Consider the following 22,184-nt stretch of genomic DNA (forward strand, 5'->3'; position numbering starts at 1 on the left):
GCGCGCGGTTTAACCGTTTTACAAGCAAGACTCACATCAAATAATACAGGCATATGATCAGAGAAAAAGGCGTCACAAATCTCCAGGTTAAGAACAGGCAAACCATAAGATAAAACAAGATCAAGTGTGTGTCCGCGTTCCTGATTTGGGCCAGACACAGACTGCACAAGATTAAAGGAATCAACAAGGTCTAAAAAGTCCTTTGCCATAGCTTTGTCGGGGCAACACACATGAATATTAAAATCCCCAACAATAAGTACACGATCATATTTTGGCATAATTTCAGCCAAGAAGTCAGAGAAATCGTTTAAAAATCCCTTATTGTATTTGGGAGATCTATAGACCACAGCACACAGCACTGTATGAGAGCGACCAAGCTCAAACACGCTCAGTTCAAAGCTGCCGGGTGAGAATGTCAGTGAAAGCTGCTGGCATTTATAGTCACTCAAAACAGTTGCTATACCTCCACCTCGGCCTGACGTCCGCGGGGAGTTAAAATAACAGCAATGCTGCGGTACAAGTTCGGTAAACGCGCTGGACTCACCAATACTGAGCCATGTCTCAGTCACGAAGAGGAAATCCAAGCCCTTGGAAGTGAAGAAATCCTTTAGGACAAAAGTCTTGTTTGTTAGCGATCTTGCATTGACCAGGCCAAACCTGGCAGGAGGCGGCAGATTGGCGGCGTTAGAGGACCGGGGAGCCCGACACAGAGACTGCAGTTTATGCGGATTAACCCCACGGCAGCGGGGACGAGGGGAGCAGGTCCCGCGGTCAGGAATGCCTCATCCGGGTCGACGACAGGTACCAGCCAGGCGTCGACAGGGTCCAGGAAGCGATGAGCTGAAGAAGCCTTCATTCTCACCAGTCGACCACTGCGTTTTCCCCGGCGGCGGTGGCGTTTACAGCGGGTAGGTGGAGCAGGGGTGCGGCACAGGTAAACTGGTCCCCCTGATAAAAACGGAGGCAGCATTTTATCTCCACCACGAGTAGACTTTGCTGGATTAATGGCAGAAAACCGAAGGTCCAGCAGTGTTTGGCGATCGTACACCACTAGAGAGTTGACATTTTGCATTAAGCATGACAAAAACACACAGCGTAAGCATCGGCAGACGGCAGGCCATACACACTGGCGCCATCTTGAATCACGTCTTCACCAGGAATGGGGTCAGAATAGCCAGAAAGTTACGGCCCGTCCACACTACAGCTTCGACAGCTTCAAAAACGGTTTCCAACGCGTCTGCCCATTCACTTTGAATGGGGTGACGTCACGTTGCCTCGCTTTTCGCCGAACTGAATTGTGGGTAGCATAGTGGTCCGTCTCCGGCGTCTCCGGCGTCTCCGGAGTAGCCAGCGCCAGCCAATCAAATCCCGTTCCTGAAAATCTGACAGCTCAAGCCCTAGCCAATCACACCGCGTCTAAGCTGGGAGAGATATCCCGCAGTTCATTTCTATATTTCAAAAAAAGATGGAGGAGAAACTAATTATCGCCGTCAGGGGCGGGAGATTCATGTGATTGGTTGTTGGTCGCGTTGCTCAAATAAAATCCACAAGCTTTAGACACGCCCAGCTCCAAGCTTTTTTTGAAGCTGTAGTGTGGACGGGCCGTAACAACCCGGCTCGTGGGCTGTAACATAAAGCAGGGAGGCGAGACGAGAGGTAAGAATAATATAGTTTAAACACCACAAACGAAAACACCAGCATCAGGTCCCCGAAGCTGGCGCAGAGAGAGTGCCCAGAGGAGTGAGACAAACTTAACCGGCTGGGCTCCTCCTATATCCTGTTTCAACAGGTGTAGCCCATCCGGCAGGTGCGCCTCATCAAACAACTGCAGCTGGAACCTGCAATCACACACAAAACACACACAACCAGACGGCACCCCACGTGGTGGGAGGGGTCGTCACATGTAGGTTCCATTCCATTTCATAGAGTAATCTTGTCGCACTCGTCGCACTGCCACTCCAACATCCAATTACAGGGCTTGATGACTAATCACGGGGTTTTTAAGGCGGATGTTGTAGTCCCAAACGATAGCTGGGGATTCTGGGTAGTGTAGTGCCTTCTAAAACTGTAGTGTCTAAAACAATTTTTTTCTCTGAATTGAAGGTTAAAAACACAAAAGCATTATTAAACCAATCAATATTGTATAATTAACAAGGATAAACTGATGTTTTTTAGTGGATGAGTAATGTAGATATCACTGTGTAATCATTTGACAGTGAGGGGAATATATCCGGTTTTATTATGAAAACTTCGAGACCGGAAAAACTGTTTTCACCCACGCTAACTTTACATGCAAGCTGCATACACGTTATCCTGACGAGACCTCCAATCATCTTCGTAATATCTATCAAACTATAGATACACATTGACTGGACGTTGATTCTAAGAGTACAATATACACTTCTCGCCAGAAATCAAATCAAAAAGCATTTTAATGGCCAAACTATTCCACAATTTAGGATTGTCCAGAGAGGGTTATTTGTAAATAAACGTCCCTCCGGAGCGTTTGCAATGAACGGCCACACGACCACACGACCACTAGAGCACCTCTAGTGGTTGTGTAAGAAACAACATAAACTTTAAAACGTGTCTCTGCGTCGTAAAAGGGCATGAACAATCGGCCTGTATGGTCGTTTTTTGTAGGAGGACAGGCTGATTAAAAGAGGAGGATCAGTGGGCGGTTCGTCAAAGGAACTCAGGTCTCAAGAACAGGTAAGAACAATTCTTCTGTAATTTAAAATACACATTTAATATTTGTTGTTTCTTTAGATTTGCCACTGCCTTTTTCTTTCTGGTACTAGTATTTAAACAAAATAATTCAAATCAAAACGGTATCTTACGCAATAATTGCTGAGAATGGTGAATATAACTCTCTCCTCAACAGGATTGTTCTTCGTTTTGGTGAGAAAATGGTGGATTATAAAGTGTCTGTATCCACTGGTACACGTGTCTTTGCCGGAACTACACACCACATCCATATTAAGCTGGTGGGCACAGATGGGGAAAGTAAACGCACATGGCTCAGTGGGCCATTTGCTTTCGTTAATGGAACAGTAAGTCAGACATACGTATCTCTCTAAAAATATAACACTCTAACCAAGCGGCAAACTCTGGGGAAGAGCCGGGACGCCAATACGGAAGTGCCACACACTGCAGTTCATATATTGGCCGATAGGGACTGGCTGCAGAAAGGAGCAATTTCCATAGACCCCCATGTTAAAATGCCCAACTTTACAGCAGAAAAAAACATGTTTCTACCCATGGATGCAATAAATATTATTATGAATATAGTTAGGTTCCACCTTCATGATTATGGATCTGCGAGTGAATTTTTTTCTAACACGACCCTTTTATTTATATTAGGTCTTAAAGTTTTTGGATAAATTAGGGCGTGGTCACATTGAGTGACGGCTCTGTCAAGTGACTGCTGCTGCTAGCTTCTTGTCTCTCTGCTAGCTGCCGCGTGAAACTACAGGGACTCTGCCTGGTCAGTTCATCCAGGAAACACAATTTGAAGCCGGCCGTGGCTGTTTGTTCTTCATGCTTATATATCGGACTATTGTGACTCGCTCTGCGGTTAAAACAGACGGTGCATGCATACGGTAAGTGAAAATCGAGTGCTTTATTTATGTGTTAATGATTTTAATCGGCTACGTAATGAATGTTAAGGCTTGGTTTAGTGTGTAAGCGAGTGGTAGCTACATCGGTGCTAACGATGCTAATCGTAGCCTCCAAGTTAAAACCATAGACTGTATATATAAAGGTTAAAACGAAATAGACAAGTGTTAAGTGGGATAATACTGTAGAACAAACGGCTTCTGTTTGAGGTTATAAAATAAGGTCATCCTTGTAACGTAGAGAGATATTTTATTGTACGTAGGAACTGTATGCATCGCTAAGGTTAATTTAAATTGGCTATGCTCAAGTATGTAGACAAGCTAACGTCGAAGTAGTGTATGTGAAATCAACCTCACAATAAGATGTGTGTATATTACAATTATTAATTTTTTATTAATTGCATTACCAAATGGGTATCAAATAAACAGTAAGCATTGGTAACACAACTTCCAAAGTTACAGTAAAATAAAAAGGACCGTGACTCGGACAATACACAATCCAACATGTTCAACAGAAGAGAATCAGTTATATTGTTTGTACACATGGTACTTTACATATATATATATATATATATATATCTGTTTGTTTAAGGTGTCCAGATGATGCAGACAGGCTGGACCAGAGAGTGAGAGACAGAACTGGACTCCTCAGAGCAGTGAACTTCAGCTCAGGTACAAAGACTCTTTTTTTCATACTGTACAAAGAATCAAGAAAGATATTGGTTTAAATAAATGAAGTATTGACTTGAATACACTGATATGTATTCCATTAAACAATACTAAATACTAGATCACCTACACATCACGTTGAGGGGTTTTTCCATGCAAAAAGTTGCTTTTTAGATATTTAGCAATATGACTTTGTCAGCTTTCTAATTTAATGTATTGAAGGCAAAGATATTTAACACATAGTGAGAACTGCTACTATTTATCTCTCAATATTGTCTGAAAAAACGTGGTAAAAGTGATTCTTTCAGTGAGACAACAGAGCCAGCTTATACAGTTGCACTACGTTTTGTAACAGTTACATATTATTTTGATAATAACATATATTTCAATGTTGATGAACTTCATACTGTTCATTCATAATCTGATTGTCTTTTTAGCTCACTGTTGAAATAAAAAAAAAACATTACAATTACAAAATAATTATATCTACAGCCCCTAAACACACAAACACACCGCTTTCATAAATAACACACTTGTTGTAAAAACAGTCAGCTGATCGAATGCACCTATTTCCAAATCTACACTCCATCAGCTGATTATTTCTATTTGCCTCGCTTTATGAGCTTCACATCACTTGTGCCTTGTACGCAGAGTTTGCAACGTCACAAATAAATGGGGCCAATCTTCAGTCAGATGTGAATGTGTAATCTAACATTTTCAGTAAGAATAATGGACAAAAGGAGAGCAAATACAAATACAATTTATTGAAATGTGAACCAAAAGTTAATCAAACATGTTTTAAATAAAAAGCACATATGGACAGAAGGTGTAAACCTATTAAATGTATAAGTAAAAACATATAGTCAAATAACGTGACAGACTAGGCCTGTGCAGTTGGTATCAGCTGTGCCCAGCATGGGCTCTTCCATCAGGCCTGGTCCTCCTCCATCAGGCCTGGTCCTCCTCCATCAGGCCTGGTCCTCCTCCCTCAGGCCTGGTCCTCCTCCCTCAGGCCTGGTCCTCCTCCATCAGGCCTGGTCCTCCTCACAGAGGAAATACCCTCAGTCCTCTCCAAACCAACAGACAGGACGTCCATCACACGGAGGTTTCTCCCTGAAGTCTCTGCAGCTCTCTGGACACCATGCTGCCTCAATCCGTCCACACTGAATATGAGAGGGGGGAAATGAAAATAATAAATGCTTTAGACAATAAGAAATATACAGTTGAGTTGCTCTTTTTTTTTTAGATTGTCAATACTATTACTGTATAACTAATATATCAGGTTAAGAGGCACATTCAAATAAAGATTGGTCTTTAAATACATTTTGTTTTTTGAATTGTTTGTCTAAAGTCAAGGATCTAGAACTGGTACTTAGTTTTAATGATACAGTCTGGTTATTATGCTGTTTGGAGGAGGCCTCACAGGTAAGAGCACTAACTAGCTACCATCACATGTACCTTAGCTTGACTTAAATGTATTAAACGTATAATTAAGTGATATCAAAATATAAATAACTAATGTCATGCGAACATATTAATATTTGCTTGATTCCAGTGTTGAATTTAGCACAATTGCATACAAACGTTAAGGGATTTTAAGATTCTGAAGTATTATGCTAAAAACTTAGATTATTATTTATAGTTTTGCTGGATAGTTTCATGTCCGCTTACCTTAGAAACGTAAAATGCGACAGCAGTGTACAGATGGGGAGGATGTTAGCTTAGCTTAGTAGCTTCAGCTAGCTCTGGAACTTCCAGCTCGGTGGCAGCAGGTCCCGCCTTGGCTCCGCCTCTTTGCCCTTATTTGGAGCAGGCTGGAGAAGGCGGAAGTTGAACTCTGACGTCACTGTCGAGCCGTTAGTGGCCGACTCTGCCTACTAAGGGCTTCTCGGCAACTCTGCAGAATCCTATGGGTGACGTCACGGACCCTACGTCCATTTATATATACAGTCTATGACTCTAACTCAACTTTGCTAATACTTTTTAGATTATAAAGGGATATTAAATATCAATTGGGTAAGGCTAATGTCAATTTAGGCATCAACACAGTATTATTATCTTGTACTTAGATTAACTTGACTGACTTGCTTCATCTTGCAATTGTGTTTTTGTAACCACACAACTATTGTACACTCTAAAAACAAATGCCTTGGCTCAACAAAGAAAATCAACGCAACAGTTTGCATCGATGTTTATTGAGTTAAGACAACTTCTGATGAAATTGTCTAAAAGCAACAAAGTTATTTGAGTTAGTGGAGAAGGCTTTTCCTCTACAATCAGAGGTGTTTTTAATTACCACTTTCTTAATAATTGGTATTATAAACACAAGTTTTGAAGTTGATTACTCAAAACATTAAGTTGTTCCAACTTATTTTACAGTATGATTTAAAAGGAATTTTAAGTTGTATGTACTTAATTACCATCATTGTGAACACACGTTTTTAAGTTGACAACCATTTATAAATTAAGTTGCTCCAAATATATTGTATTCAATAGTTTTTTTTCTTAGCTTTTTCATGTTTTTGCCTTTAAAGAAAGAAATTAATTGATTCCACAACAAAAATATTAGGCAATTCACTTTTTATTTTGAATTGCAGTTGTTTATTTCAACACATGATGTTTCAATCAGGAGAGAATTCATTTTGTTTGAACATTTATTGACACATGCCATATGATAAGGTGCATGAACACCTGAAATCACAGCTGACTGCAGGAGAGAGGAGAACCATTGTATAGTTGGGCTGCAGCACGTTGATTGGCTGCTGGAGAATGAGGTGAAATGTAATAGGTTAAAGAGAACGCCTGTGATGAGCTGATTATATGCAGCTGCGGAGTGAATGTATACACCCAGTCTTCCTGAAAGAACTTGCGCTGAGCTTCATTTAAATCCTGAAAAAAAAGATAAATAACACAAATTAAAATTGCCCCACAAATAATAAATAAACACATTAGCCATATTACCATGGGAAATGGGGACACAGCAAATAAATGCTGCCATCACATCGAAGTTAGAGGCCATTGCATATTTAAAACCAGTGCCTAATATGTAAAATCTGTAAAGTTTTTGTAAAACTACAGAAACAAACTCTCAATGGCCACCAATCTGCAGATCACACACATCAATTTTACAAAAGATGTAACAAAGATGTTTACACTGCCGACAGTCATTATTTCAAACAGTATGAACACATTTAACGCAGAATGCTTGCTAATTCATTTGTTTCCCTCGACCACGATGGTTGCCATCGTATGGTCAGATCCTGGGGTGGACCGGTCACTGATGAAGGCGTTATTCATGTCCTTTTGAAGCACATTAAATAATAGGTTAGCGCATCAGAGATAATGAATTAGGTAATTACATACTTTTTAAACTGTCACTCTTAGCTAATTTCAGAGCCATTATTACCAGCTGCTAAAGCAACGCTGGTATTGTTTTCACCTATTGAGTCTGCATGTGTGTGTCGTCATGGCAATGTGGTCCTGAAGACGCACAGAGGTGGTTTTGAGTACTTTGCCTAGTGTTTAAATGCATGTGGACAGATTTTGTCAATCACAACCATGCAAGTTTTAGTGTTCCTTCTCATCTGTTTTGCAGGTTCCATACACTATTTGAACTGGTTAAGTGAAGAGCAGAAGCCACTTTTCAAATGTTACACAATCCTTTTCCCATGCCATTGCTGTCAACACCTATCCATGCTGAACGTTGCTAAGATATTATTGATTGGGGTGTGGCCAAAAGTGCAATATGCTTCAAAATGTAACTGACAGAGAGCAGTGCTTTTGTCCTGTGTTAAAAACACTGTGCCCGTGGATTCTATTTGATTTCAAGATGTTTAATTACGTCGCTAAACTCCTTGAAAAGGTCCTCTTCCTTTTCTCCAAGGTACACGACAAGGCAGCGGATGGCTAGTTCTCTGCGTACTTCAATTGTATTGTGCTATTTTTTTAAAAGGAAAAAAAGAGAAATTACCTAAATTAATATATAATTAATAATAATAATAATTCCTTACATTTATTATAGTGCTTTTCCAGATGCTCAAAGCGCTTTACAAATACACATTACACATATCATACATGCAATGGTCATGTACTGTGGACAATACCCACAGGAGCAAGTTCAGGTGAAGTGTCTTGCCCGGACACATATGTTGAATGGGTGACTGCCAACAACTTGCATTTCAATGACAACTCTAAATAACGATCCTACCTCAAGAAGCATGTCCTTGATCTGCTTCACCTAGATTCATTTTTAATAAAAAGCGATATCACAATAGTAACCAAAGTATTTTTACACTCACAGTAGCCTCTACTACTTTGTATCCTCTCACATAACTATTCACAGTTCAAAGGCTGCTAATTTTGGTCAAACAGCAATTTGCCTATACAGTGCAACTACAAGGCTATCTACTGTATTTGAATGACAAAAGATGACACTTACCTTAAAATGTCCTTTGTATATTTCTATTTGTCCTAACTGTCGGAACTTGTCCAGGCATGTTAAGTGAGAGTGGACTTGAAATCCTTAAGTCAGCGTGTAGAACAATTAAGTTATCAAGCCATTACTTACTACAACTTGAATTTTGTTTTAAGTCAATTAACGCAGAAATCATACACAATATTAAGTTGATGTAATTACCAACATTATTACGTCAACACAACTTATAAATTAATGTTTGCAACTTAAAATGTTTATCTAAATCAATTGACTCACATTTTTATCTTGCAACCATGCATTTAATTAAGTGGAGGTGAAAGGTCGCCTGAATTCGTTTTTAGAGTGTAATTCACATGGATTAAAAGAGTTATTTAACTTGTAAATACAGTTATTGTATAATTGCTTTCAAATCCTTTCTGTCATTACCTCAGGTATCCACGTTTACTGTGTCCTGTCCTGTCTCTATTGGAAAGATGATTCTGATAGAGCTCGATAAAGAGATTGGACTGGTCGTTAAAGACCATTGGTTCCCTGCCAAGGTTGAAGTGGAGTCTCCTGATGGAGAAACATACAACTTTCCCATCTAACGCTGGATCACAAGCGGCAAGGTGCATTACTTCAGAGAAGGAAGAGGTATTCGGAAATGTGCTTTTCTGACATCCTGTAAAAAAAATTCAGACCACAAAATACAAGTTCTGCAAGCTGGACTATTAGAAAGTCAGGGTTAATTCATGCCAACATACTCTGCATATCACATTTTTTAATCTGTCTTTCTTTAAGCTCTGAGAGCGTTTGAAGACAGGCATCCTGATGGCAGGTCAGTCGAGAGCAGGAGCTGAATCAGCGAGAGAAAGACTATTGGTGAGCGCTCAGAGCTTATACACATTTTAACTTCAGGCATCCCGAAACTTAAATCCATCCAAACATATTACACACATATGACACTGTCCAAGCTTTATGCAATGTAATACAGTATATCTAAATATGTTGCTATATTGAATACTTGTCATGTGTTTGTATACTCGAAACTAAAACTGATACACTAGTATCTAGAATGTCCACATCTCCTCACATCTGTTCTCTATTTCTCCCAGCTGGGGTGAGTACGAGTATGTAAAGGGAATACCCATAGAGGGAATCATGGAGGCAACAGATGGTAATTCTCTGCCTTCTGAGGTCCGCTTCTCCTACGAAAAGACCATACAGTTAAGACTCACAGCAATTGCTGGGTGAGTTTCTCAAGTCCTGTTATCCAACAATCTACAAAATATGTACCTGCCTCGAATCATTTTAGGGCATTATAATAAAGTTACTTGTTGCTTTTTTTTAGGCTGACTGAGTTGAACTTAAAGGGAATCGCTGACTCCAAGGACAACTGGACTGATATTAATGATGTCAATCGTGTGTTCAGCAACAAGGACACTAAGATATCAAGTACAATTATATACCTGTATATATATATAATACTTTAGATTCTACTGAATACTAAAAATGTATCTAAAAAAAGTTGTTTTATCTTTACTTATAAGAAAACTATTTATTTAGTATTTAAATAAATACCAGTAAGACTGATAACTCACTTATGAATATGTAGAGGAAAATTGGAAGGAGGATGCCTTTTTTGGCTACCAGTACCTAAATGGTGTCAACCCCATTTTGATCCGACGTTGTACAGCTCTGCCCGAACACTTTCCTGTCACTGATGAGATGCTCTTCCCTGATGGTCAGAGTAGTTTGACAGATGAAATTAAGGTGATTATCTTTACCAGAATTGAGTTTAGAGCCATGTTTGTTTAGAATTTGTTAGTGTTGGAATTTCTTCACTGTGTTTCATACATACAGTGTTTGCATGTGAGTCAATTCATATCTCATCTTCACTCAAAACAGAATGGCAACATATTCCTGTTAGACTACAAACGTTTTGATGGACTGAAAGCAAACATTGTCCATGGGAAGCAGCAGTACCTGATGGCTCCCCTTGTCCTGCTCCAGAAAACACTTGATGATAAGCTGATGCCAATTGCTATTCAGGTGAGATACACGCTCAAATAAAGCTAACATCTAAGATGTAAGGACGGACTAACATTCAATACAATAGATGTCATATGTACAGCGAAGTAAGCAAATAGCTTAACGGTCACCTATTAGGCAAAATTCACTTTTTATGTCTTTTATACATAAATATGTGTCACCTTGTGGCTACTCGGCAATGCTCCGTTTGACTTTGTAAGTGCCCAACATTTCATACAAAATTACTCAAATTCAAGTATGCACATAGTATTTTCATTAAAGGTCACCTATGATGCTAAATGCACTTTTTGATGTATTTTATGCATAAATATGTGTCCCCGATGTGTAGGAAGACTCACAAAGGGAAAATACAACACTCTAAAGGGGAGTGGTTAGTAAAATAGGCATACATAAAAAGTAGTAACCCTAACTAGGTAACATAATATAAGATAAAGGTAAGACAATAAAATAAACAAATTTAAATGATTTATTATTGGATGTGATCATATTCTAATAATTGTTTTATCATTGAAATGTTTACAGTTCTGTTTCGTATGAGTGTTGAGAGCTGAATAAATAATTTTGCTCTCGGAGGGGTCCACCCACAAATAAAATTGGTTCACATGGATAGGTAGATAGGTTTGCACACTCATCAACATTCACATTGACTCACCCACCTGCAAGCTGACATCCGTATTCACAACCCTGCTGGACCATTTCTCTATCACCCAACATGTCACCTTCCCCACCCATGACAAAGGACACATTCTTGATCTCGTCTGCTCTACCAACCTCCCAGTGATTGACCTCCACCCTTGCCCATTTCCCCTCTCCGACCACAAATTCATACAATTCACCATTGCCCCCCCACCCGAAACCCCTGCCCACCCAGAAACATCACCTTCCGTAATCTACACTCCATTGACCATAACCATCTCTCCAAACTGCTATCGTCTAATCTCCCCCTGGACGCAACCCTCAGCTCCCCTAATGATCTGCTCAACCACCTCAACTCCACCCTACTCACCTCCCTCAACACTTTAGCCCCCCTGAAAAATAAAACTGTTACTTTCAAGACCTCCTCACCCTGGTTCACACCCGCACTGCGTAAAATGAAGCAGCGAGGCCGCCAACTTGAATGTCTTTCAAAGAAATCATCCCTCACAGTCCATTACATAAACTACAAACTCCATCTCAATGCATACAAAGATGCTCTTATTGCCGCTAAATCTGCCTACCTCTCCAACATCTTCACTGACCCCTCCCGTAACCCCAGGACCCTCTTCTCCACAGTTAACAAGCTCTTCAAACCCCGTGCTGATAACCTCCCTACTTCTATTTCCGCTACTTGCAGCTCATTCCTCCAGTTTTTCGCAGACAAAATTAACGCCATTAACCGCTCCTTCTCAGCTCCATCTGATATACAAGCATCTCCCCCAACCTCCACCACTACCATTTCTCCCCCCATCTCCCTGGACCTCCTGACTCCTCCTCCCCAGCGCCGCCTCTCCCAGTTCAACCTGGTTACCCCACTTGAAATACTCCATCTGATCGGTTCCTCAAATCCCACAACCTGCTCCCTTGACCCTCTACCCACTCCTCTCCTGAAGTCCTGCCTCCCCGTCCTCTGCCCCTATCTTGCTAACCTTTTCAACTCCTCGCTGTCCCATGGAACCGTCCCCTCTGCTTTCAAAACTGCTGCTGTTACTCCAATCCTCAAAAAACCTGGTCTTGATCCCTCCTCCCTCACTAATTACCGCCCTATCTCCAACCTACCATTCCTCTCAAAAACTCTTGAATGCATTGTAGCCAAACAAATTCACTGCCATCTCCAAACCAACCAGCTTTATGAACCCCTTCAGTCTGGATTTCGTCCTCACCACAGTACAGAAACTGCACTCGTCAAAGTACTCAATGACCTCCTCACCTCTGCTGACACTGGTTCCTTCAATATTCTCATCCTCCTCGACCTGAGTGCAGCCTTCGATACCGTGAGCCACAACATCCTGCTCACCCGACTCAGGGACATTGGTGTTGAAGGTATTGCACTCAGGTGGCTCCAGTCCTACCTCACTGAACGATCCCACTTCATCTCCCTCCCAAACCACTCCTCTGCCACAGCTTCAGTCACCCAAGGCGTTCCTCAAGGATCAGGCCCCCTCCTCTTCATCATTTACATCCTCCCCCTCGGTCAGATACTCCGCCACTTCAACCTCGACTTCCACTGCTATGCTGATGACACTCAGATCTACCTCAGCACCAAATCCCTCCATAACCCACCCGTTACCCACATCGATTCCTGTCTGACAGCTATTAAAACTTGGATGCAACATAACCTCCTCAAACTGAACAGCAACAAAATAGAACTCCTCCTAATCGGCTCCAAATCCACCCTCAGCAAGGTCACTAACATAACTCTCACCATCGATGGCACCATTGTTTCCCCCTCCAATCAGGCACGCAACCTTGGCGTAATCTTTGACCCCACCCTCTCCCTCGAACCTCACATCCGCCAAACAGTAAAAACCTCATTTTTCCACCTCCGCAATATTGCAAAAATCCTACCCTCTCTCACCCGCCCCGCAGCCGAACGACTAATCCATGCCTTCATTTCCTCCCGCCTTGACTACTGCAACTCACTTCTTTACGGCATCAGCACTACATCCCTCAACAGACTCCAACGGGTTCAAAATGCAGCTGCACGTCTCCTCGCGCATACCACATCATGGCATCACATCACCCCAGTCCTCAAAGACCTCCACTGGCTTCCTGTCTCCCATCGCATCAACTACAAAGTTCTGGTCCTCACCTACAAAGCACTCCACCATCTGGCCCCCCCTTATCTCACAAACCTTCTCACTCCTTATCAACCCCCACGGTCCCTCAGATCCACCGCAGCCGGACTCCTATCCATTCCCACATCCACACTCTGCAGCTTTGGGGACAGAGCCTTCTCAGTGGCAGCTCCTAGGCTCTGGAATTCCCTCCCTCAAGATCTCCGTGCCTCTGATGCCCCTTTCACACCAACGCGTTTTCAGCTCCGGCTCGGAGCTGGAGCCTGAAAAGTGCCGGTTTTTGCTGTTCACACCGCAGCGGCGCCGCCTCTTAGCTCCGGAATCCGGTTCACTTCCAGCTCCAAAAAAGTGTCGGTCTAGAGGCAAGAGCTTCGGAGCTAAGAGCTCTTGGCCCGAAGAATCTACGAAACAAATTATCCAAAGATATACTAACTATGGATGGCATTAATTTGGCCTCCAGTGAGACTGTAAGGAATCTTGGTGTTATATTTGATCAGGATTTATCCTTTAACGCCCACATAATATCAATTTCAAGGACCGCCTACTTCCATCTACGTAACATTGCAAAAATCAGGCATATCTTGCCTCAAAACGATGCAGAGAATCTAGTCCATGCATTTGTTACTTCTAGGCTGGATTATTGTAACTCTTTATTATCAGGGAGTACCAAGAAGTCAATCAAGTCGCTTCAGCTGATTCAAAATGCTGCGGCTCGTGTACTAACCAGAGTTAGGAAAAGGGACCACATTACTCCCGTTCCTGGCTGCCTTACACTGGCTCCCTATAGAACACAGGATAGAATTTAAAATTCTTCTTCTCGCCTACAAAGCCCTTAATGGGCAGGCGCCATCTTACCTTAAAGAACTCATTATACCCTACTGTCCTACTAGGGCATTGCGTTCCAAGAATGCAGGGTTGTTGGTTGTTCCTAGAAGTCTCTAAAAGTACAATGGGAGCCAGAGCCTTTTCTTATCAAGCTCCACATTTGTGGAATCAGCTTCCAGTTTGTGTTCGGGCGGCAGACACCCTATCCGTTTTTAAGAGTGCGCTTAAGACCTTCCTTTTTGATAAAGCCTATAGTTAGGGCTAGGGGTGTAACGGTTCACAGAAGTCACGGTTCGGTTCGTACCTCGGTTTGGGGGTCACGGTTCGGTACGGGTTCGGTACAACAAGGAAAAGCAAAAAAAAGTCCCAAATGCATAATTTTTTTTGCTGTTATTTAATTTGAACAGTAGTGCAAGTTTTGGTATGAAAATAAGGAACTCTAACATTTGGAATCATTAACTGTATTATACAGTTAAAAACAAACCACAAACAGTAACACACAAACAGAAACACACACACACACACTCAGATGGCCATATTATCTATAATGGCTGATGTCAAACTAAAAGGTTAAATAAGCTGAACAACTAAAAAGAATGTCTTGAAAATATTAAAATAAATAATAAGAAAGTGTTTCAATCACAATCAATAAAAGGCAATACAGAACTGTATAATATCTCCTGATGTCAACATATACAATAAATACAATGATAAAATATAAAACAAAATAAAATCTGTACCTTTAGGAGCAAAGTCTAACATGTGTAATTAACTTGTGAGTGTGTGAGGCCATTATGCCTAAATAAAGGTACTCAAGCTTTACTCTATTTTCAAGTTGTTCTTCAAAAAGATGTTTGTCTACGTTGTCAGTAGTGAGGGCAGATCTGTTGGCGGTAACTATGACACCTGCCGTCGAGGAAACGCTCTCGCTGGGGACTGAGACTGACTCGGATGTGCTTACCACTAGCATACCGCACCGCTGTCGAACAACGCCGACACACCGTCCTCGTCCGATCCACAACTCGCACCCCATCATTGTTGTAGTCCACAGGGAACCCGAAATGTTCCCACACCTGATTTAAAAGAAGCAGGTGGGTCTTCTAGCTCCTGTGTGTTGTGTGAACTCGCCATAGCTGCTAACTTTTCTTCTTCATGTATTGTGTTCGTTTTGTTGTGTTTTGTTCTTGTTCTTCATTTGTTATTTACGGGCGGCTGGCTTTTAGGCGCAATACCACCCCCTGGATTATAAATAGTGTAATACTGCCCCGAGTGACAGACTTTTTTCCCACTCGTAAAAAAAGGGGTATTCGCCGTGTGACTGCATGTGCCGAACCGTGACGTCCGAACCGTGACGGTACGGGACGAATACGGATACCGTTACACCCCTAGTTAGGGCTGATTAGATTCAGCCCCTAGTTTTGCTGATATAGGCTTAGTTTGTCGGGGGACATCTTACTTCTTCCTTCTCTCTGTCTATACCTGTGTACTCTCATGTTCCGATTAACCCAGCTTCCCCAAATGTCTTTCTTTTTGGTGTCTATATACGCTGGGATCCGGAGTCATGGATGATCCTGCGGTCCTGTGTCCTGGATCGCGAGCCCTGGATTGCGAGTCGTGGCTGCGGTCCTGGATCATCGGTCCTGGATGGATATCCTCGTGGATTCATCTTCCTATTGCACATGCATTTCCAAACATTTGGACTACCTATGTTGCAAATGTATTATCTTTTCAATTTACACACGGCATCTATTGCACGTCTGTCCGTCCTGGGAGAGGGATCCCTCCTCTGTTGCTCTCCCTGAGGTTTCTCCCATGTTCCCTTTAAACTGTGGGTTTTCTTCGGAAGTTTTTCCTTGTACGATGTGAGGGTCTAAGGGCAGAGGGTGTCGTATTGTCATACTGATATTCTGTACACACTGTGAAGACCACTGAGACAAATGTAACATTTGTGATATTGGGCTATATAAATAAACATTGATTGATTGATTGATTGATTGATTGATTGATTGATTGATTGATTGATTGATTGATTGATTGAAGAGGTGGCGTCGCATACGTCTCTCTTACGTCGAGGCGTGCAGGAAACTAAACCCACCTCCCCTGAACATGGGTCGACTGTCATGCCTGCCTACAAGCAGTAGTGCTTATAAACACACTTTATAAAGTCAGGCAACACTAACCAGCGATTCTGTTTATTTGTACCTTACTTTGACCATCCGTTCACTGTTATTGATCATTGTCGAGAGAGGCAGACGTTTTGTTTTGTATTATAGCAGCTATCGGATGGAATCAATACATGGGCTGCACAGGTTTTCGTGTCCGACTATCACAAGTAGAATCATAATAAAAATACGCCGGTAAAATGTGCATGTAGAGAACGGTTTATGCCACAATAGGATAGCAATAGCAAGTAGTTAGTTTAGCTTTGGTTGCTATGCTAACATCACCCATTTTATACCAGAGAAACTTTCATAACAGCGTTGTGATGCCAAACAGCGTCAATTCAGACTGACACACATTCACTTAAGGGGAACTGGGGATATGCATCGGCTGCTTGTGTGAGTCGGACAGTGAATACTTTAGAGCGGCCGCTGCAGTGTGAGCTAACCGGGAGCTAACGGGAGAATAAACTCCCGTGGAAGAGCAGCCAGCACTGCAGCGGTCGGTAAATGCTGCAGAAACACATTAATAAACAATGAACCACGGCACTCTGGAGCAAAGCATAAGGTTGGAGAAGTCGTTATTCAATTTATTCTGGCTTCGTGTGATTAAAAGCAACACGATCATCGACCCGATGCAGTTCCCCGTTGTTGTTGTTGTTGTTGTTGTTGTGAGCGCCGTAACACCGTTGGGGAGCAAATCAGCGATGTACTGTAAACGGTGACGTCATGACGCAGCAGTGGCAGCACCAGTCGGGCTCTGGGCGGTGTGAACAGAGCGGGAGCAGAAAAGGGAAACCGGAGCTGAACCAGAAAAGCTCTAGCTCGGAGCTAGAAAGGGAAAAGCGCTGGTGTGAAAGCCGCATGAGTCCCTCACAGTCTTTCAGTCCCGCCTCAAAACACATCTTTTCAACTCTGTCTACCCATAAGCCCCCCCCCCTCTCAATCAACTTCCTCTTGACTGCCTTTTTATTTTTTACTTACTTGTTTGCCTGTCCTTGTGTGTCTACCCCAACCTGATCTCACCAGAATGCGTGACTCCACCACGACTCCTTAACACCACAATGCGTGGTGGAGTCACGAACTTTGTTACATTTGCGTGTCGGCACCACGCAAACAACCCCAATGTAAAGTGAATGAGGCTCCTTTGTCGTGGTGCACACACGCATTTCTACAACGTGCATTGTGTGTAATGCAACTGTTAATTTTATTAAATTAGTTAGTTTTTAAGGAAGTTTTTAAGGAATCAAATAGATTGTTCCCTTCAGTTAACGTTATTTAAAAGATAATGATCATGTCCCCTGTATTGTATTACGAGCGTCCATTCCCATTGGATAACGGAGAATTTTACACCCGGAAGTAAGTAGCCTATTCTCCTTACTGTCGATTGATTTTACAGTGATATCTGCACTACACATCGACTAAAAAACACCAAATTGTCCTTGTTAATTACACAACATTGATTGGTTTGAATTGTGTACAATGCTTTTGTATTTTCCCCCTTCGATTCGGAGAAACAAATATATTTTCGGAGTTTTTGGACGGCAAAAGACACTACACTACCCAGAATCCTCAGCTATCGTTTGGGACTACACCATGTGCTTAGCTTGACAAACCCCGTGATCAGTCCTCAACCTCTGTGATTGGATGCGCGACGTTTACACAGAGTGTCCAAAAGGACTTTGAAATGGAATTAAACCCATCGACGGCACACTATTCTAAACAGGAATCGAACGTGTCCTACCCCCCCTCCTCCCCCCCTTAGGTCACAGTCTCCTCCAACAGTGCTACGCAATAAAACAGATACACAGAAAAAATAGTGAAATAGTGCAATAAGAGTCTATATACAAGTGATTGGAATATGATATATTAGATAAATAATTTCTAAGTAGCAGCCAGATGAATGTTATTTCTAAATTCAGGTGTTTAATAGTCTTCTGGCCTGTGGGATGAAGCTGTCCCTGAGTCTGGTGGTTTTAGTCCGAATGCTGTGGTACCGCCTGCCAGACTGCAGCAGACAGAACCGTATGTGGCTGGGGTGATGGGGGTCTTTTATAATCCTGAGGGCTTTCTTTAAGGTTAACCTGGTATTTTTAATCCACTACATTTATTTTAGTTACTTTACAGATTTGGATTAATGATGTGAAATATAAACAACCCTTAAATCAGACTTTAGTTACACCTGAATGAAATTCAGTGAAGGTGATTGTCAAGTGCCAACAATCAGGCGAGATATTTGATAGTTGGTTGCTTGAGAAGACTAAATATTTATCTGCAGATCCGTTTAAAGCATGTTCATTACTCGTTATTCTCTAATAGTTCATTAAAGACTGTATATAATTGCTATTTTGCACATCCCTTTCAAGATTTTCTAAGGTTTATTGACATATCATATACACAACAGTGTAGTTATGCAATGAATGAAAAACTTGGGTCACAGGTTCATCAACAGTGCATTACAAGACATCTATCAATGTGTGTGTATACTTCCACCATTACACTGTCGTATTCTGCACATTTCTTTAATTAAAGCCTTATTAGTTAGCACATCCTCCTATCAGGCACTAAACTGTTTTACTCTAGATATCATTTGAGTATCTTCTTGATATTTTCTATTCTATATTTATATAATTGACCTTCTACTTTCCCACTATTTTGTATGTACTCTTAATATTTGAATGTTTTCATAAAATATAACACATTCAAAAGTGCGTTACAAAAATGAAAGACATTAAGAAAAAGGCATTTTAAACAGTCATTAAAAAGCAACACAATCTTCCTGCATTGCAATTACTCTAAACGTGTAATAACGTGCTTTAACCAGTAGGTGGTTTGGGTTAAAAGGCTGTCAAGTTTACAGTGTTACGGCCCGTCTACACTACAGCGTCGAAAGCTCCAAGCAGCTCCAAGCTGCCCATTCACTTTCAATGGGGTGACGTCACGTAGCCGCGCTTTTTCGCCGAACTGAATTGTGGGTAGCCGAGCGAGGCGTCTCAGGCGACCAGAAGTTGAACATTGTTCAACTTCTGGTCGCCTGGACGCCGGAGTAGCCAGCGCCAGCCAATCAAATCCCGTTTCCCAAAATCTGACAGCTGAAGCGCTAGCCAATCAAACCGCGTCTAAGCTGGGAGAGATATCCCGCCGTTCATTTCTATATTTTCAAAAAAAGTCGGAGGAGAAACTAACTATCGCCGTAGCGAATCACCCGGTTTTGTATGACCAGACCCTCTTCACCTCCCGGGATACAAACCGGAGGAACCAGGCATGGAGGGAGGTGGCAGAGACAGTGGGGGAAACTGGTAGGTTTTCGCCTGTTTGGGGAGTTTATATATATATTGCTCGCATAAAATCCCCGGGGGTTTTTGCTTTGTATGTCGGGGGCGGGAGATTCATGTGATTGGTTGTTGGCCATGTTGCTTGAATAAAATCCCCAAGCTCCAGACACGCCCAGCTCCAAGCTATTTTTGGAGCTGTAGTGTGGACGCTCCGTTAACCAAATAAAATATACTGCTGTTTCCGGTTTAGTTTACGACGAATATTATTTTGTTATTGTTTTGATATTTGTAACACAAAAGCGATGGAAAAAACCCATAGCAACCAAAAAAAGATGGTCTTAACATGACCCAGTCGTCTAGTAGTTAATAAAAAACAATAATATCAAAACAAAATATTACTACTAACTTTATTGTGAAATTAAAACAGAACGGAAAAGGCATTTTAAACAGTCATTAAAAAGCAACACAATCTTCCTGCATTGCAATTACTCTAAACGTGTAATAACGTGCTTTAACCAGTAGGTGGTTTGGGTTAAAAGGCTGTCAAGTTTACAGTGTTACGGCCCGTCTACACTACAGCGTCGAAAGCTCCAAGCAGCTCCAAGCTGCCCATTCACTTTCAATGGGGTGACGTCACGTAGCCGCGCTTTTTCGCCGAACTGAATTGTGGGTAGCCGAGCGAGGCGTCTCAGGCGACCAGAAGTTGAACATTGTTCAACTTCTGGTCGCCTGGACGCCGGAGTAGCCAGCGCCAGCCAATCAAATCCCGTTTCCCAAAATCTGACAGCTGAAGCGCTAGCCAATCAAACCGCGTCTAAGCTGGGAGAGATATCCCGCCGTTCATTTCTATATTTTCAAAAAAAGTCGGAGGAGAAACTAACTATCGCCGTAGCGAATCACCCGGTTTTGTATGACCAGACCCTCTTCACCTCCCGGGATACAAACCGGAGGAACCAGGCATGGAGGGAGGTGGCAGAGACAGTGGGGGAAACTGGTAGGTTTTCGCCTGTTTGGGGAGTTTATATATATATTGCTCGCATAAAATCCCCGGGGGTTTTTGCTTTGTATGTCGGGGGCGGGAGATTCATGTGATTGGTTGTTGGCCGTGTTGCTTGAATAAAATCCCCAAGCTCCAGACACGCCCAGCTCCAAGCTATTTTTGGAGCTGTAGTGTGGACGCTCCGTTAACCAAATAAAATATACTGCTGTTTCCGGTTTAGTTTACGACGAATATTATTTTGTTATTGTTTTGATATTTGTAACACAAAAGCGATGGAAAAAACCCATAGCAACCAAAAAAAGATGGTCTTAACATGACCCAGTCGTCTAGTAGTTAATAAAAAACAATAATATCAAAACAAAATATTACTACTAACTTTATTGTGAAATTAAAACAGAACGGTAAAAGAATAGTTTCCGGTGTATTCTGATGCCCGATCTCTGTAGATAAATAAAGAACTAAGACAGATGTGTAATATTTAATGCAGCCAAACCATTTATTACAATGCATTCATGTGATGACTTTCAAAGAGTAAAGCAAGCACTGCTGAATAAAGTATGATTTTCTCTTTTACGAAACCTTTTTTTTCATATGGAATGCAGTTGGAGGTCAACCAATCACAGAACTTGAGGACTGATCACGGGGTTCATGGTGTAGTCCCAAACGATAGCTGAGGATTCTGGGTAGTGTAGTGTCTTCTGCCGTCCAAAAACTCCGAAAAAATATTTGTTTCTCCGAATTGAAGGGGGAAAATACAAAAGCATTGCACACAATTCAAACCAATCAATGTTGTGTAATTAACAAGGACAATTTGGTGTTTTTTAGTCGATGAGTAGTGCAGATATCACTGTAAAATCAATCGACAGTAAGGAGAATAGGCTACTTACTTCCGGGTGTAAAATTCTCCGTTATCCAATGGGAATGGACGCTCGTAATACAATACAGGGGACATGATCATTATCTTTTAAATAACGTTAACTAAAGGGAACAATCTATTTGACACAGCTGAAGCTCTGGCCTTCCTTAAAAACAAACTAATTTAATAAAATTAACAGTTGCATTACACACAATGCACGTTGTAGAAATGCGTGTGTGCACCACGACAAAGGAGCCTCATTCACTTTACATTGGGGTTGTTTGCGTGGTGCCGACACGCAAATGTAACAAAGTTCGTGACTCCACCACGCATTGTGGTGTTAAGGAGTCGTGGTGGAGTCACGCATTCTGGTGAGATCAGGTTGGTCTACCCTCCCTCATACTGTAAAGCGTCTTTGAGTTGTGAAAAGCGCTATATAAATAAAATGCATTATTATTATTATTATTATATGCACTACACATTTTTCCTTGGATTTTATAACACCATAGTCCTTAATATATTTATAGAAATGCAGGAAATGGA

At 41.7% G+C, this 22,184-nt stretch overlaps 1 pseudogene; it reads left to right on the forward strand.

The window, feature by feature from the left end:
* The first annotated feature begins 2,909 nt into the window (after positions 1-2,909).
* Positions 2,910-22,184, forward strand: part of LOC117452882 (uncharacterized) — a 31,936-nt pseudogene continuing 12,661 nt past the window's right edge.

The sequence above is a fragment of the Pseudochaenichthys georgianus genome, chromosome 1, assembly GCF_902827115.2.
Source record: "Pseudochaenichthys georgianus chromosome 1, fPseGeo1.2, whole genome shotgun sequence".
Classification (NCBI taxonomy): Eukaryota; Metazoa; Chordata; class Actinopteri; order Perciformes; family Channichthyidae; genus Pseudochaenichthys; species Pseudochaenichthys georgianus.